Below are 18,526 nucleotides of genomic sequence, written 5' to 3' on the forward strand. Positions count from 1 at the left end.
TGCTGTTTGTGCTGGAGACGATCATGTGACACAGAGTTTCAGAAAGTAAAGTGTTCCTCTTTGATCAAATAGGAAACTCCCAGAGAGGCGTCAATGAGGAAGTTGGGATTAAGTAAAAGCAGAAATGGAGTCTGAACTTTAAAAACACGCAGAAATGTTTGTTGGAGGCTTTCTGTCCTGTCACAGCCCTAACACTATGTTTCTATTGTAGTGGCACTTGAATTCAAACTGTTTTCCCTACCTGGAAGGAGTCAGGGCTCTACCTCTAATGGAGAAGTAGAGCCCTGGATTTTCACAATAAGAGCACATATTCCATGAGGACTTTGATATCTTCTGAGCACTCTCGAAAACGAATACATTTGAGACGGTGCTTTCGCGTCGCAGTGTGGACAGCGAAAACTGAGACTTTCGAATGACGCATTTTAGTCATGTGATGCAAACATGTGACCAATTAAACAATCATAGCGGAGGACATTATACAGCAGCATTATACAGCTTTTATTTGCTCTCAATTTTGACAGCCCTATTAAAGATTAATATTAGTTTATACTTGCTCCAGATAGCTTTTCTTCAAATTCTTTAATTCTCTCTCGCTTTTGCAACTTTGTACTTTTGTGTTACTCGCAGCAACAACTCCACCTCATTGTTAGTCCATTTAAAAAAATTGGTCCTTTTCCTCGACATTTTGCCGCGACATTTCAACAAGCATTTTTTTAAGGAAAATGACATATTTTAATGTCTCATCTGAAATTCTTTCCTTGTTTTACTAAAGTTTTATTGAATCTGTTATTTCTTTCTGTATTGCTGCCTGGTTCAGTAACATGACTCTGAAGAACAAGAACCGGTTGGGACTTTTAGCAAAAACTTGCAGCAAACTCTCAGGGCTCTGGCAAAATGGACTTTTGGCCATTTATGAGAAACGTGCTGAGGAATGTTCATTTGGATTTTTACTATTATTGGATTATTGGTATTATTTTGTTATTGTTTGGACTATTAATGAGTTAAAACCCACAACAGAAATTATCAAACGATCAAGTAAGAATGATCTAGTTGCACTTTGAAAGTAACTCGAATATCACCTGGATACTCTCTGTCACAGTTAAAGACGAGTGACCTCTGGGTCTGTGGGGTCCTGTGGGATGCTGTAGGCAGGTGGTGGTGGTGGGGGGGGGGTCCATCTTCCTCTCTCTGCTTGTGTAGCTCGGCGTTTTTATGCACGAGTTTTCATATGCTTGTATAAATGTGTTTCATCTTCAGCCTGATCACACAGAACCACTTCCTGTCTCTGAGTGCTCTGTGTGTGTGTGTTGTCATGGTTATGGAGCACGCTAGCTTATCTGGTGCTGCTGAGTCACGTGACTTAGGAGAAGCGGAGCAAACTGCCTGCTCTGGGCTGTGATACTTTAAAGTAGCAGCACTCGCACAGACAGGTTTCCTCTTTGATGAAGCCTCAGCAGTGCACACAGGAGACAAACTAAAGTACTGATCACAGTTGTTAAGGGAAAATTGTACTTAGTAGTCAGTATAAGCTTTTAATGATATAAGTTTACATGTGATAGAATACTGCATGATGACCTTTTCCCTGCTTAGAACTGATTGTCCTTTTCATTGTTCAGAACTGATTGTTCTTTATAAAACGTGTTCTGATATTTCTATCTGAATCTTCCCACAGCGATAGTAAGAAGTTGAACAAGCAGTTCTGACCTCGCACACACACACACACGCACAATCACATACGCACATGCTCACGTATCAGCATTCCACTGAACAAATGTTTTCATTTTCCTTCTGTATAAATAAAAGACAAGTGCAGAACAGGGTGCTGATCACAGGGCCCCACTCTCTGATGTGAGCGCTCTGTGAAACGCCCTTGCAAGTTAAAACTGCAGCGTCTGTGTGTGTCTTCACTCTTAGACTCTCAGCTGAAGAAGTGTCATTTAGAATAAATCTCTTGACATTTATTTTGGTCCTTCGAGCCGGACAGTTAAATGTCAGCAGTGGATAAATTCAGCATTTGATAACCAAACTCCAATGAGAGATACAGGCGCATGTATAGTGTGTGCTATAGTGTAAGCTGTTCTTCATTGCATGTATGTGTGTTAGTACGCGTGCATTCAGGGCCTCTGGGCCTCTCTCACCCAAAAGGGCATTTTCTTAACCTTTCTCTCACGTGTGTTAGGAAAGGTAAATGTGTTTGAGATTATTATGCTGTTATATATTACATTATACCTGTAATCAAAAGGAGTGAATCATGATACTGCTGTAGGCCATATCATACTTCTTGTGTGATCAGTATGTAGTTTTAGTTTGCGTCATACTTCTGAGTTAAAAGAATGTGAAAATAATAGATTTATTAGATAGGTTTGTATAACTGACTGAGGTGCCTCTTCATATTAATATTATTTCATTATTAATGCTATTATTTTTTTATATAACAGCAATGGTATATTACAATATTTTATTTATATTTTATTTTGTATCCACCAAGGGCTGCGGGCGATCTGCAGTTTCACCCTTTCCCAAGCTGGAGACATTTTCCTTTTCACACACTTTCCTTGGCTGAACAATGACAGCCAATATCCCTTAATATACTTTATGCATCTCTCTATTTCATTTAATATGTGTTTGTGTGAATTATCTGCTTTCATTCATTCTATTCATTCTGGGCAGGACAATAGGTGAAACGTTTGTGAAAACAGAGAAGAAAAAATAAAGACACAGAGAGAGTCTGGTATGACCAAGCAATAATCAGACAATAAATTTAGTTGGTAATACAATAAATTGTGAGATGCTTTCTGTTTGACTGATGCAACACAAGTAATTTACTGTATGAAAGAAATTCTCTTTTGTGATAATATTTTGAACATGCATTTCTGTTGACCTGTCAACTTAGCGCATTATAAGTTGATATGCAAATTTGTTTATTGATACTAGACTTGAAAAATGACTGGATTATAACATAAGTGAATAAGATGTAACAGAGGGTTGAAATTAGTTTCTTATTTCTAGTGTGTGGAGGAAGGTTTTATCATGGCACACATCTGTTTACATGGGAGGAAACTCCTTATGTGATATGACATTTAGCAATTTGCAAATGTTCAGCACACCAGAAGGATGACTCTGAAATTACAAAGGGAAACAATTTTGCTGACAAAGCTGCAAAAACAGCAGCTATAGCAACCACAGTCTTGTCAACAACTCATGAAAATCACACCATTCCACTATCTATACTGCAGGACGAACAAAAAGCAGCACCACCCAAAGACCAAAAACAATGGCCAAAACACGGAGCAGCACTAGACGCTGATGACATAATGAAAGTAGCAGGAAAACCCATTCTTCCGAAATCATTACACAAAACAGCCGCTCTAGTGAGCCATGGCTTAGCCCATGTTTCAACGGGAGGAATGATCTTTATAATAAACCGACAATTTTACACTATTAATTTTGAAACTTAAGCAAAAGAATATGTGAGAACATGAATGACCTGCCAAAAACACAATACCCAAGGTAACTTAAGGCCAAAAAGAGGACCTTTTCCTACACCACCTCACCCATTTCATACAATTCACATGGACCTCATTGAATTGAATGAGTGTCAGGGCTCAAAAATACGCTCTAGTAATAATAGATGTTTTCTCAAAATGGCCAGAAATCTATCCAGTGAAAAAAGCTGACGCAATCTCAGTTGCAAAGCGTCCATGCAACCATTTCATTCCAACATATGGAATTCCTACTCTGATGAGATCAGATAATGGAACCCATTATGTAAATGACGTGATCAGCAAAGTATCTGAAGCACTAGGTTTCAGTTTAAAACACCGTTGTGCCTACCGTCCACAGAGTGCAGGATTAGTGGAGAGAACAAATGGCACTATAAAACAAAGGCTCAGGAAAACAATGGAAGAAACTGGCAGACCTTGGCCAGAATGTGGATGAGAATAACAAAAGGAAATAACAAACTGTCCCCATTTGAAATTATACATGGGCAACCTTTTCCATTGCCAGTTATTAGCGAGCCACTAGATAAATCAATCCGTGAAACCACCCTGGCAGATTGGATGACTCAATTGTTGACAAACAGAGAAGTCGTTTTGAACAATAAACTGCCGCAAGACTCTTTTTCACCTATTTCTTGCAGATTGAAGCCAGGTGATTGGATCCTTGTCCGTGTCATGGTCCTGGGTCATTTTGACCCAGTGTTTTGTGTTTCCTTGAAGTTCATTTTTGTGCCTTGTGTTTATTGAACCTGAAGTTTAGTGTTTTATCAGCCCTACCTGTGTCTGTCCTCGGTGCTCTGTTTGTGTCCCCGTGTTGTGTTGTAAATCAGTCTGTGTGTTTCCTGCTTTACTTTGAAGGCTCATGTTCTGGATTTCCTGTTCTATTCTGAAGGTCTGTGTCTGTTGTCATTGTGTTCAGCTTGTGTCCTCCAGTCATCGTGTGTATTAGGATCAGCTGTTCTCAGCGTTGGGGAGTAACAGAATACATGTACCGCCGTTACGTATTTAAAATACAAAATATGAGTAACTGTATTCCGTTACAGTTACCGTTTAAAAAGGTGGTATTTAGAATACAGTTACTTTGTTGAAATAAATGGATTACACTGTGGTACTTACCTGTTTCATATTGTGGCGGGTCAGGACTGTTTGGGTTTTGTTTGACAGCTACGTTCTGTTGTTCCAGGCGGCAGCGTTACAGTTGCCATGGTTAGCTCTCTCTCTCTGCATGTTTCCTGGGTGAGAGAGCGCCTTTTTGTTGTTGTTGTGCTAAGCTAATAGGCAGAATGTTACAGGTATAGCTCTAAAGAATGTAGCATCATAGGCAGTGTAGTCCGTGCTGCAGGGAGAATGGACTGCCATACCGGTTATGTGTCTGTGAGCGAGGGAGGGAGAAAAAGGAAAAGTACGAGCTGTCATCGAGCAAAAGAGTGCCTGACGAGCCCAGTTGTAAGTATGCTATTAAGACTCGACTGTACACCGTGTTCGTGTTTTCCTCCAAAAACAATAAGTTCCGTTGGAGCAGCCTTTCAACGCCTCTCTCTGTCTCTCGCAAGCAAAGTTGACCCAGACAACAAAGTAAAGCTATTTTTTGGCTACGAGCCCGACGTGTTAGCCAGAGGTCCCTTTACTACGGTTCCGAGCCGCGGACCTTCAGTAACAGTAATAAATCACAGCAATAGTATATTCACGTAGTTGTAAACAGCATAATAATATATTAAGTAATCCAAAGTATTCAGAATGCGTTACTCGCATTGAGTAACGTAATGGAATACGTTACAGAATACATTTTGGGGCATGTATTCTGTAATCTGTAATGGAATACATTTTAAAACTAACCTTCCCAACACTGGCTGTTCTCCCCTCCTGTGTGTGATTACCCGATTACCTTGTGTGTGTATATTTAGTGGGTGTCGGTCTGTGTTCGTTGTCGGCTCGTCCGAGTTCATCTGTGTAGCTCTGCATTTCTCTGCGTTCCATGGTGCGTTGTTCCCGTCTCTGTGTCTCTCTGCCTCCGCAGCCCTTTTTGTATGTGTTAAGGTTCACATAATTGAGGAAGGAGAGTACAAACAACCAGGTCCAGAAGATCTTGGTCAAACAATTGATTTTAATGAATACACGCGTGGGAAGACCAGTCTGTACGCAGACAGGGATTGATCTTCGACTTAATCAAAGCATACACAGATTTTTATAGCATCAGGGTTTGAATTAATGACGCCCCTTCATAAGTCACAGACAGAATATATACATACGTCAAATCAAAACCACAATGACTTTTAACGCGATTTAAAAGAACGTTGTCTTCTATCTCGTCTGGAACACGAGCCCCACATCCTGCCAGACGCTGTTCCTCTTTCCAGAGACAAACATGACCAACTTCTCACCTATAAATGAGTCTAACTAATGTGTGTGTGTGTATGTGTTGACCTTACATGCTCTCTCATCTCACCCGTTGCACTTCTGACCTTTTACCAGACCAGAGGCTCATCCTTATGTGTAATAACCTAACTGAAACTATATGCACTATGTTGAATAAATGTTTTAATCAAGAACCTCTACTAAAAGCTTAATAAAAGAATATAAAAGTATAACAGACAATTTGAATAACCTAGTAATTCAAATAGCCTCGTCCAACCTGCTCCTCAGAATAACTTAGACTCTGCTTTCACTTCTGCAAACTCTCTGCAACTTCCTGTCAACTCCTGCAACTTAGTCTTTCTGAAAGACACACACACTGTTTAAACCTCTGAATGCAATATCAATGCTGCAGATTATATTATTAATGCAATGGTAATGATGATGATTATTTAACAATAGCAGTAAAATAATTTCCCTGCTCCACATATGCTCTCAGGTTTGTTATTTAGTTTTTCCCAGTTTAGGTTTCTATAGCGGCAACCTTCGGTCCTTCTTTGCCGCTTCTGCAGAACGTAAAGTTTCTGACTCGTGCTCTTGTTAAGTCGCTTGGATGCCATCCGGTAGCAAAAAACCAGGCGAAGGAAAAAAGGGGCAAAACATTTATTTTCCATACAAATCGAAAGGTACAAAACAAATGCCTCTGGTGGGAGCTCCATTTATATTCCCTTTGTGTTACAACAAAAAATAACATTAAAACGGCGACGGTCAGAAAACTGTTGCTCCACGTCCTGCTTGCTTACCTAACCTTTTACCCACACCCCTCCGCATGCGGGCCAAATACACACCCCTTTACAACATCTACCAACACTTTACAACAACAACAGACTAATAAAGCAGGATTAATTTATGGAGCACAGCATATTACATTATAACATAAAATGATCAAGATTATAATAGAAACTTAAAGATCATGACAAATACTTAAATATGGCATGATGTAACTGAGTAAAATATTGGCCTGGACTTGGCTCCAACATCCTGGCCCCTAATTGTTCTTGTGAGCCACAAAACAATTACTCTTACACATACATTTATATATTGTTCAGAACAATAAATCAAACCTTCCAGATAACGAACAGGCAAATATACAAAGTACTTGAACTGCTCATATGGCACATTAATGTCCTTATTCCAACAGAAACTTCATTTTGTCTTGTTATAGCAGGAACTCTTCTTAAGCTGGAACATGTCTTCGCGGATGCGAGTATGTGTGTATGTTGGGGAGATTAGGAAATGGAGTCAGAGGTTCAAGCACATGACTCACTGTAGGAGACCAGCCTTTCCCGCTGTCTCTTGAGTAATATGTAGAAGGGGCGCTACATATCACACTCTAGCAGCACACAAAGCTTCGCCACAGGTCGTAGGAGAATGTTTTTGCTGGTTTTCACCTTGGCTTGACGAACCCGACCTTTGGCATCCTCAAACGTCTGAATCACTCGACCCATTAGCCATGAATTTCTTGGAGAGGAATCATCCACGATGAGGACAATATCACCTTGACTGATATTTTTTGTGGAAGGGCCCACTTGTGTCTCTTTTGCAAGTCCAGCAGATACTCCTTAATCCACCGTCTCCAAAACAAATCCGCCAAGTACTGGACTTGACGCCATCTACGCCTCGAGTACAAGTCGCTCCTGCTGAATACTCCAGGAGGTAGCGGAGTTTTGGCTTTCATCAAAAGCAAATGGTTTGGCGTCAAGGCCTCCAGGTCGTTCGAATCGGTAGAGACTCTTGAGATAGGGCGGCTATTGATAATCGCCTCTACCTCACACAGCAGTGTGTGCAGACCCTCCTCATCAAGGATCTGCTGCTCCACAACGGAGCTGAGCACTTTGCGTATGGACTGTATCTGCCGCTCCCAAACTCCTCCAAAATGCGAGGCAGCTGGGGGGTTGAATATCCATGTGATGCCTTTAACCAACAAGGCTTCTTGAATCTTTGCATTATCCAAAGCACGCACTGCTTCCCGCAGCTCCCTCTCTGCACTTACAAAGTTTGTTCCATTGTCAGAACGCATCAACTGAACCTGTCCCCTCCTAGCAATGAACCTCCGCAATGCATAAATACAAGAGTCCGTGTCCAACGAATTTGCCAGCTCAATATGCACAGCCCTCACTGTCAAGCAGGTAAAAACTACACCATACCTTTTGATCATGGACCTACCCCTTTTGATTTCGAAGGACCAAAGTAGTCCACACCGACACTTGTGAACGGTGGCTCATCGGGCGTGAGCCTTTCAGTAGGAAGATCTGCCATGATCTGACTTGCCGCTTTCCCATGATGCCGTCTGCAGGCGACGCACCGGGACAAAATCTTCCGGACAGCAGCATGAGATCTTAGTATCCAGTACTTCTGCCGTACCTTTGATAGGACATGATTCCTGCCACAATGCCCAAGATCTTTGCGAGTAGATCTGAGAATGAGAGTGGCTATATGCTGATCCTTAGCCAAGATTGCAGGGTGTTTTAACTCCTCTTGCATGCTAGATCTGCTCAATCTGCCACCCACTCTCAGAATGCCATCCTGTACAACTGGCGACAACTGACAAAGAGGGCTATCCTTTGACACTGTCTTTCCTTGTTGCAGCTTGGCAACCTCTTTGCCAAACCGCTGCCCTTGACTGAAGCGCACTATCTCCACTTCCGCCTCAGCCATGTCACTCACAGAAAGTGGCAAGATGGGAAGGTTAGCCTTGAAGTGTGTCATTTGCTTCTCCTGCTCCAACCTTCCATCATAGAGATTTGCTTTTAAATCCTTCCTCTTTTGAGCAAGAAGCTTCAGCACACCTTTTAATCTCAGGACCCATGCAACGGCTCTTTTAACCCGACGCCAGCTTGAGTACTGATGAATGAGCTGAGAGGTGGCGTCTGCAGCTTCTTCAACCACAAGAGCATATACTGATGCTTCTTTGACTTCTGGGTCATTACAGATTGGCTGGCATACACTGTCTGGCATTTCTGGCCACTCCATTTCTGGTTTCAAAATGAAATCTGGACCCGTGATCCATGTCTTTGCCTTGAGAAAGGCACCAACACTGAGCCCTCTGGAAGCAAAGTCTGCAGGATTGGCCGAGGTATTCACATATCTCCACTGAGAGACAGCTGATCTTTCCTTGATGGCAGCAACTCGATTGGCAACAAACATACGAAACCTCGCTGTTTCATTCTTGAGGTACTTAATCACCGACGTGCTGTCCGTCCAAAAGACAGACTCCTCCAACTCTAACTCCAGTTCGGCTCTTACCATCCTGTCCATCTTTGCTGCCACCACTGCAGCAGTAAGCTCGAGTCGTGGTATGGTAACTGGCTTCAATGGTGTAACCCTGGCTTTACCAATAATGAAAGCGCTATGTGGCTGGTTCAGATTGTTCTTTGAAACCAGATATGTGGCTATGCCATACCCCCTTTTACTTGCGTCGGCAAAGTGATGAAGTCGAGCTGAAGAGATCTTGCCAAGGTTGACTGGTCTCACACATCTGTCTACCTCAAACCTAGCTAAGTGGTGCAAACTGCCGACCCATTGTTACCACTGCAGAGACAGAGCTTCTGGCTTTACCATCGAAAGCAGTCCTCTCCTTGTGAGTGGTTTGCTCTCAACCAGAACTCTGAATTTCAGCGTGTCAGACTCCACGCACCACTGGACCCCTAAAGCTCTTTCAATAGGGAGGCAGTCCCTTTCAAGATCGAGCTCCTTGACTTCTTTGGCCCTGTCATCCTCAGGTATAGACGCAAGCACTGCTCTGCTATTGGAAATCCACTTAGTGAGCTTGAAACCTCCTGCAGCGCACAAAGTCCTGAGGTCCCGAATCAGTGAGATTGCCTGCTCTTCAGTGCTGACAGACTTCAGGCAATCATCCACATAAAAGTTCCTCAGAACAGTGTTCGTCGCAATATGGTTCAACCTCGCCTGACTGTCCTCAGCAGACCTTTGCAGCGCGTAGCATGCACAGCTTGGTGAAGAAGTTGCACCGAACAAGTGAACTACCATTCTGTATTCCTTGAGGCCTTTATCAAGATCTCCCTTCGGCCACCACAAGAATCTCAACAGATCAGCATCTTCAGCGGGAACCCTGACTTGATGAAACATGCCTTCAATATCAGACATGAAGGCAACTGGTTCCTGCCTGAACCTCATCAAAACACCTATGAGGGAATTGGTTAAGTCTGGCCCCTGCAACAGCTGAGAGTTCAGTAACATGCCTTGATACGTGGATGCACAGTCAAATACCACTCTCAACTTGTGCTTGGTTGGGTGGTACACCCCATGATGTGGGAGATACCATATTCTGCTACCACTTTTACAAGTTTCTGCCACGGGAACTTCTTCGGCATAGCCCCTTTCCAGTGTCTCTGTCATAAACTTTGTGTACTCTTGATGAAACTCACTGTCTCTTAACAGCCTCCGTTTCAGGCCTTCTGCTCTTTGTACCGGCACAACACGGTTGTTTGGAAATGCAGCCCCCTTGTTCTTTTTTTTTTTTTTTTTTTTTTTGGCCTGTCCCGTTTGGCTCTTTTGCCATCAGAATTGTTGTCTAAAGGCAAAGAAAGATGCCCAATGGATTTACTTTACCAAACTGACCATCCCAGCCTTGCTGTAATGGTCCATTTGATTCACCTTTTATTGTTTATTTTATTTTCACTTACTGAATACGGGACAGACTTGACTGGGGGAAAGAAGGGGAGAAAGAAAGAGGGAAAGAGAAACAGCTGAGAAGAGGGACGGGGGAGAAGGGCAAAAGACAAAAACCAACAGAACGGGCAGAGAAAAAAAATGCATATATCAATCACCTGGATCACCTGCTGAGAAAGAAAAAAGAAAGCAAGCAGAAGAGAACAAGAGTAATAGAATAAACAACATCACAATGATATATGGGAATATGACAGTAAATACTAAATGTTAAACATTATTGTGCAGCACATAAGATCAACAGAACACAGTGTGCTTTGAGGTAGGAGCCAAAAAGGGTGTAGTTTGTGGGTGTGATCACCCATGTGTACACCTGTTCTTTAAAGGAAGGCCAATGGTGTAGTGACCGTGAACCTGCTTCACTGACAGTGACACAGACTCCATAAATTGTCTGTCTCTGGCTGACATTTCTATTTTCTCAGATAACTCATGCTCAGGGAAGTCATACTTCATTTGCTGCTGCGAGAGCTCCTCTAGCTTTGTCACCGATATCCTGTTCACCATCACCGGTGACCACTCAACAGCTCCTTGAGCAATACCCTCTTCTCTTAGCAGAGGTCCATTAATCGTCCAGCCTAGTGCAGTTTTTACAGCATATGGGCCGTTGCCCTCACTGTTGATAACCTTCCAGGGCTCAAGCGCCTTTGGTACATTCATGCCTATTAACATACCAATTTTTCCATCAATCTGCTTGAACTGAACCTCCTTCAAATAAGGCCATCTGTCCACATCGCTTTGTTGTGGAATGTTCTCCTTTGTTACTGGAATCTCTGCCTGTGTGAAAACCTGGGGAATCTTCAAAAAGTTGTCCTCATCCAAACCACTGACCTCGAGACCCTTAACGACATGAGTACTGATTGTCGCTTCCTTTCCCATGGTGTGGAGCAGAATGTTGGACTTTTTTCCTGTGACCTGTAAATCCCTCATCAGCTCATCTGTACAAAAGGTTCCAGTGCTTCCTGGGTCTAAGAACGCGTATGATTCAACTGTTGTGTTGCTCCTTGAACATCTGACCTTCACAGGCACAATTGAGAGTGCACAGACTGCTTCGCCAGCCCCGGTACAACCGCATGTTTCACTGCCTGCTGCTGGAGAAAAACTTGCTGCTGGTTCTCTGATACTTTTACTGTCACTATTAGGAGAAGAGTACTGCTCCTTATGCAGAATGGTGGGATGTTTCTGAGAACAAGTCTCACACATGTGTCTTTGCTGGCAGCCTTTGCTCAGATGCCCCTGTGACAGGCAACCAAAACACAAGCTCTTTGATTTGAGGAAATCAAGCCTTTCTCTGTGAGGCTTTTGCTTGAGGAGTCTGCAGGTACTGAGGTTATGTCCTCCCTTATGACAGAAAAGACACTGTCGTCCACCTGTAGAGCCTACATTTTCCCTTTCTCTCTTTGTCTGCTCTGCACTGTTTGACACAGGTGCTGTATTAGTAGCAAAGATGCTTTCCCTCTCCTTGAATTTCAGAGCATTCTCTTTGCATACCTTTGCTTTGCCCTTGTCTCTAGACAAAGCGGTGTCCTGAATGTTACCAAACAATGGGTGAGAAGCGATCTTTGCCTGCTTCTCTACAAAACTGACCAGATCAGCGAATCTAGCTCTCATTGCTGTATGTTCTTGAATGTCACAGGCGAAACCCCTCCACCTTTCCCTTAATTTAAAAGGAAGCTTGGAGATGACTGTTCTCATATTAGTAGGGCTATCCATCTCCTCAATGTACTCCATGCTATCTACTGTGTTACAGCAAGTAGTGAGGAACATAGCAAACTCCATCAGTGCATCACCATCCTCTGGCTTGATTACAGGCCATTTTAATGCTCTTTCAATGTAGGCTGAGGCAATAGTATATTCATCCCCAAAATGCTTGCGCAGAAGCCTCTTAGCTTCAGCGTAGCCCCTGTCAGGATACATGTGCGAACAGCTACAAACAAGAACCTTGGGTCTCCCTTGGGTGAACTGCTCCAGGAAGCGCAACCTATCTCTATTGCTGTCTGTCCTTTCCTCAATCCCACGCTCGAACGCTTTCATAAAAAACCCAAACTCCAGTGGATCCCCACTGAATACTGGAACATCCAAAGGAGGGAGAGTGGATGCTTTCTGTTGTTTTACTAGGAGCTCTGTAATCTCGTTTTGTTGCTTCATGACATCCAACAAGTCTTTAACATCAGCCATCCTGCCTTGACTAGTAATAGACTGGCTATTATCCTTCTTATTCAATGGATGAGGAAGCCTGCTACTCCTTTCTGAGCCCTGCATTACCTCTGACTCACATTCTCGACCGACAACTCCATGTTCTGGCTGAACCAAACCAAAACTGGCCCCAATACTTTGGCCCGGAGCTCTTTGGCAGGTAGCCATTTTGTTGACCAAGTCAGCAGAAGTGTTATGTGTCATGGTCCTGGGCCATGTTGGCCCAGTGTTCTTAGTTTCCTTGTATTTTTGTATTTCGTTCCTTATTTAGGCCATGTTTCCTGAGTTGCCCTGTTGTGTTGTTCCCTAAGTGTTTTCCCTTCATGGCTTTTACCCCCTGTGTGCCCCTCTGTGTATCTGTGAGCCCTCGTCTCTCCTTATGTTTTATTCCATGTTTTCCCTGCCCGTTATGTCTAAGTTCTCCCCGTGCTCTCTCTCCCCCCTGTGTGCCCTCTGTGTATTTATGAGCCCTCGTCTCCCTTTGTGGTTGTTTCATGTTTCCCCAGCCCGTTATGTCTGTGTTTTCCCCGTGCTCTCTCTCCTCCTGTCTGAACCTCTGTGCACTTCCTGTTTACTTTGTGACTCTCACGCCTGTACATGTCATGTTCAGTTCACCCCGCCCTGTCTCGTTATGATTATCAGTGTCACCTGTGTTCCCCGTGTGTTCCCTCTTTCCTCGTTAACCCTCTGTGTATTTCTGTCTGCGTCTCCCTCTGTTCGGCGTCGCGTTCTCCCTCATGTTGTGTGGATCTTCCTGTGTCTTCTTGCGAGTGTTAGTTTACTTTTCCCAGTTAGTTCTGTATGTCCTGTATTCTACCGTGCCAGCATTAAAGCTGTGTTCTTTAAGTTTATCCCCGTGTCTGTGAGTCTGCATCTTGGGTCCTTCTCCTGCCTGCCACACAACGAACCATGACAGAAGAACGCGACCCCGACATGGACCCAGCGATTCACAACCCCTCCGCTGAGCTCCGTGAGGATCTAATCCACACGGTGGTATATGACTGTCAGAAGTGGTTGACGCTGCCAAGGGGAGGATACCGGGAGATCTTAGCCAGCCGTCTACAGCGGATGGTGTCCGGACTCCCCTGGTTATTCGGTGCGCTACACCCCCGCATCCGGGACTTCCTCGTGTCCACCATGGGCATCCGCCCGGAACTGCCTCTCCGGTGGGAAGAGTCGGAGGACGTTCAGTCCGGTCCGCTGGAGGATTCGCGGCCCGGCTCAGCTCCTCCACCATCCCGGAGAAAACGGCGTTCACGCCGCCGTCGCACCACCCCACAGCCGGACATTCGGACTTCTAATTCACCTGCTGTGGTGAGTGAGGACTCTGTGTCTTTTCCAGACATTATGACTGTTCATTCAGGAGCTGTGGCTTGTGTGGCGGATGTCAAAGCGAGCTGCTTATCGCCTGTGCAGCTACCAGCGGCTCAGTTAGCACCCTCGCAGCCACCCTCAGTTCAGTTAGCTTCCTCGCAGCCACCCTCAGTTCAGTGAGCTCCCTCGCAGCCACCCTCAGTTCAGTTAGCTCCCTCACAGCCCTTCACAGCTCAGTCAGCTACCCTCCTGGAAGCCCCCGCTGCCTGGTATTTTCAGCATCGGCATCTTTTCCCGTCAAGGTTTATCGCTAAATCATTCGATCCTCCCTTAAGAGAGAGACTGCGTCCTCGCTGCCTTCACCCCAGTACACCAGTGTCACCTGGGTCTCGAGTAGCTCAGCTCCCAGTGTCACCTACCCCGCAGCCACTTTCAGCTCAGTTTCCAGAGCCACCTGTTTCAGTTCAGGCCCCAGTAGCTCCAGTGCCGCCTGTAGCGCAGGCCCCAGTAGCTCCAGTGCCGCCTGTAGCGCAGGCTCCAGTAGCTCCTGTAGCCCAGTCCCCGATAGCAGTACGGTCCGCTGGTCAGCTTAACATTCAGCCAGGGGTCTCAAATCTCTCTGGCTCTGCATCAGCTCCTGCTGGGAGCTCGGATGAGCTCATCCAGGACTCCGCGGCTCCCACGCCGCCTTCTACCTCGTCAGCTGGAGGGTCCGAGGGGCCCGTTCAGCCTCCTGTCTCCGCTGGAGGGTCCGAGGGGCCCGTTCAGCCTCCTGTCTCCGCTGGAGGGTCCGAGGGGCCCGTTCAGCCTCCTGTCTCAGCTGGAGGGCCCGAGGAGCCCGTCCGGCCTCCTGTCTCAGCTGGAGGGCCCGAGGAGCCCATCCAGCCACCTTCTGCTACGCCGGCCCAGCCTGTGCTTCGTCAGCTGCAGCTCCAGCCTGTGCTTCGTCAGCTGCAGCTCCAGCCTGTGCTTCGTTAGCTGCAGCCTCAGAGCCTTCGTCAGCTGCAGCCTCAGAGCCTTCGTCAGCTGCAGCCTCAGAGCCTTCGTCAGCTGCAGTCTCGGAGCCTTCATCCTCGCCCGGTCCGGCCTCTTCGTCTGCTGCAGTCTCAGAGTCTTCGTCTGCTGCAGCCTCTGAGCCTTCGTCTGCTGCAGCCTCTGAGCCTTCGTCTGCTGCAGCCTCTGAGCCTTCGTCTGCTGCAGCCTCAGAGCCTTCGTCTGCCCCAGCCTCAGAGTCTTCGTCCTTGTCTGGCCCAGCCTCAGAGTCTTCGTCCTCGTCTGGCCCAGCCTCAGAGTCTTCGTCCTCGTCTGGCCCAGCCTCAGAGTCTTCGTCCTCTGCTCCTCCTGGTCCAGCCTCAGAGCCTTCGTCCTCTGCTCCTCCTGGTCCAGCCTCAGAGCCTTCGTCCTCTGCTCCTCCTGGTCCAGCCTCAGAGCCTTCGTCCTCTGCTCATCCTGGTCCAGCCTCAGAGTCTTCAGCCTGTGCTTCGTCTGGTCCTGTGCCCACCGGGCCATGGCCAGCACGCCTGAGACTGGAGAGCCGCCGCTGCCTTCCGCGCGGCCGGCCCCCTGAACTGCTCCGTCGTCTCCTTCGCCGCCGCCGCTGCCTTCCGCACGGCCGGCCTCCGGACCAGCTCTGTCACCTGTGCCACCCGCCTGGTCGGCCCCCCGACCGTGTGTCCCGTGAACTCTTGTGCCTGTGGGCTCTGGGTCGGCCCCCTGAACTTTATTTGGACTGTGGTCATGTGCTCCTGTGTCTTCTGTTTGTTTTTGTTTCCCGTTCTGGTCCCTCCGTCCTGGTCCCCCGCCTCCCGCCCTGGGTGGGTTGTTTTCTGTTTTTGTTTTGTTTCTCGGGTTTGGGCTGTCAGGAGCCAGCCCTTAAGGGGGGGGTGATGTCATGGTCCTGGGCCATGTTGGCCCAGTGTTCTTAGTTTCCTTGTATTTTTGTATTTCGTTCCTTATTTAGGCCATGTTTCCTGAGTTGCCCTGTTGTGTTGTTCCCTAAGTGTTTTCCCTTCATGGCTTTTACCCCCTGTGTGCCCCTCTGTGTATCTGTGAGCCCTCGTCTCTCCTTATGTTTTATTCCATGTTTTCCCTGCCCGTTATGTCTAAGTTCTCCCCGTGCTCTCTCTCCCCCCTGTGTGCCCTCTGTGTATTTATGAGCCCTCGTCTCCCTTTGTGGTTGTTTCATGTTTCCCCAGCCCGTTATGTCTGTGTTTTCCCCGTGCTCTCTCTCCTCCTGTCTGAACCTCTGTGCACTTCCTGTTTACTTTGTGACTCTCACGCCTGTACATGTCATGTTCAGTTCACCCCGCCCTGTCTCGTTATGATTATCAGTGTCACCTGTGTTCCCCGTGTGTTCCCTCTTTCCTCGTTAACCCTCTGTGTATTTCTGTCTGCGTCTCCCTCTGTTCGGCGTCGCGTTCTCCCTCATGTTGTGTGGATCTTCCTGTGTCTTCCTGCGAGTGTTAGTTTACTTTTCCCAGTTAGTTCTGTATGTCCTGTATTCTACCGTGCCAGCATTAAAGCTGTGTTCTTTAAGTTTATCCCCGTGTCTGTGAGTCTGCATCTTGGGTCCTTCTCCTGCCTGCCACACAACGAACCATGACATTATGGGCTGGCTCCTTCACAGTCAGCACCTCAAGCTTTGCGTTAGCTGCAGCAATAGCTGTTTGCAACTCCCATTCCTCCCTTTTTGCCTTAAGAACAGCTTCTTGTCTGTCAATCTCCATCTTTTTCTTTAATGCCTCAGCACGCGCTACCAGAGCAGCCCTCTCTGCCTCAATCTTTAGCCTGGCAGAATATGTGGTTGAAGACACAACAGAAGAGGTTCGACTGCTTCGATGTGCTTTACTGCATCTGGACGATATTGCTGAAGCACTGTCTGCAGGCTCAACTTCAGCATCAACCATTCTTGCTTCATCTGCTTGCATTTCCACTCCTTTTAACCATCTCTCAACTTTCTCCACAAAACTTCTCAAATAGCTAGCCTTTGGCTCATACCACTGTGTCTGATCATGAAGAAGTTCCGACTCAGTCAAGTGATTTTTAACTGCATCGTTGTTTTCACAAAACTCAATATATATTTTTGAGAAGTCAGTGGCTAATTTAACAGACACTTCCTCAAAATTGCCGTCATCTTCCATAAGCTCCTCAATCTCTTTTATCTTTCTAGTAAGATAACCCAACTTGGTTTTCCTTGTCACTTTAAGATGCTGAAGCTTTTCCTCTTGTGCTTTAAAGGTTGGCTTGGAAACTCTTTTTTCCTGCTGCTCCATATTAATTGCGCTGCCATAAACCTTTCAATGCAATTAATCCTTTACACAGGCCATGTACCACTTAACCATACAGGAATTTTCACAAACCGTAAAGCAGGCACAGCCTCTTACTTTTCAGATGCGGGGTTTTCTTACTGCCGAAAGGATCCGGAAAACACAGGAAGACTGAAGCGCATCCTCTTTCACGTCCCGTTTTCCAGTTTTCCCTTGCCGCGCCGCGGGCCGATTAACTCTGTGCGCCGGTGACGCGTGCGTAATCCTCTCACTTTCGGAGCAGTTTTCTGACTAATATAGCGGCAACCTTCGGTCCTTCTTTGCCGCTTCTGCAGAACGTAAAGTTTCTGACTCGTGCTCTTGTTAAGTCGCTTGGATGCCTTCCGGTAGCAAAAAACCAGGCAAAGGAAAAAAGGGGCAAAACATTTATTTTCCATACAAATCGAAAGGTACAAAACAAATGCCTCTGGTGGGAGCTCTGTTTATATTCCCTTTGTGTTACAACAAAAAATAACATTAAAACGGCGACGGTCAGAAAACTGTTGCTCCACGTCCTGCTTGCTTACCTAACCTTTTACCCACACCCCTCCGCATGCGGGCCAAATACACACCCCTTTACGACATCTACCAACACTTTACAACAACAACAGACTAATAAAGCAGGATTAATTTATGGAGCACAGCATATTACATTATAACATAAAATGATCAAGATTATAATAGAAACTTAAAGATCATGACAAATACTTAAATATGGCGTGATGTAACTGAGTAAAATATTGGCCTGGACTTGGCTCCAACAGTTTCCGTTAGTATTTCTCGTGCTTCGTCGTCTGTTTCTGCCACTGCCACTTGTAAATAGACGTCACACTCTTCATCAGTCGCTTGCTTGCATTTTGGGTCCTTATTCATCTACAACACGACTGCTGCCCCAGCCGTGACAGTCCGAGTACTCCAAAGGAAAATTGGAGCTCGCCACGGCGGGAGGGTCCATACCAAGTGCTTCTGACCACTCCAACTGCCGGCAAAATAGCAGAGAGACCCTCCTGAACAAGACTCAAGCAAAGTGTGCAGCTAACTTCGCTGGCATTGGATTCCTACACAGCCGAATCATCACCAACGACACAAACCCACATGCTGTTGGACTTAAAG

The sequence above is a fragment of the Maylandia zebra genome, linkage group LG23 (assembly GCF_041146795.1).
Source record: "Maylandia zebra isolate NMK-2024a linkage group LG23, Mzebra_GT3a, whole genome shotgun sequence".
Lineage (NCBI taxonomy): Eukaryota > Metazoa > Chordata > Actinopteri > Cichliformes > Cichlidae > Maylandia > Maylandia zebra.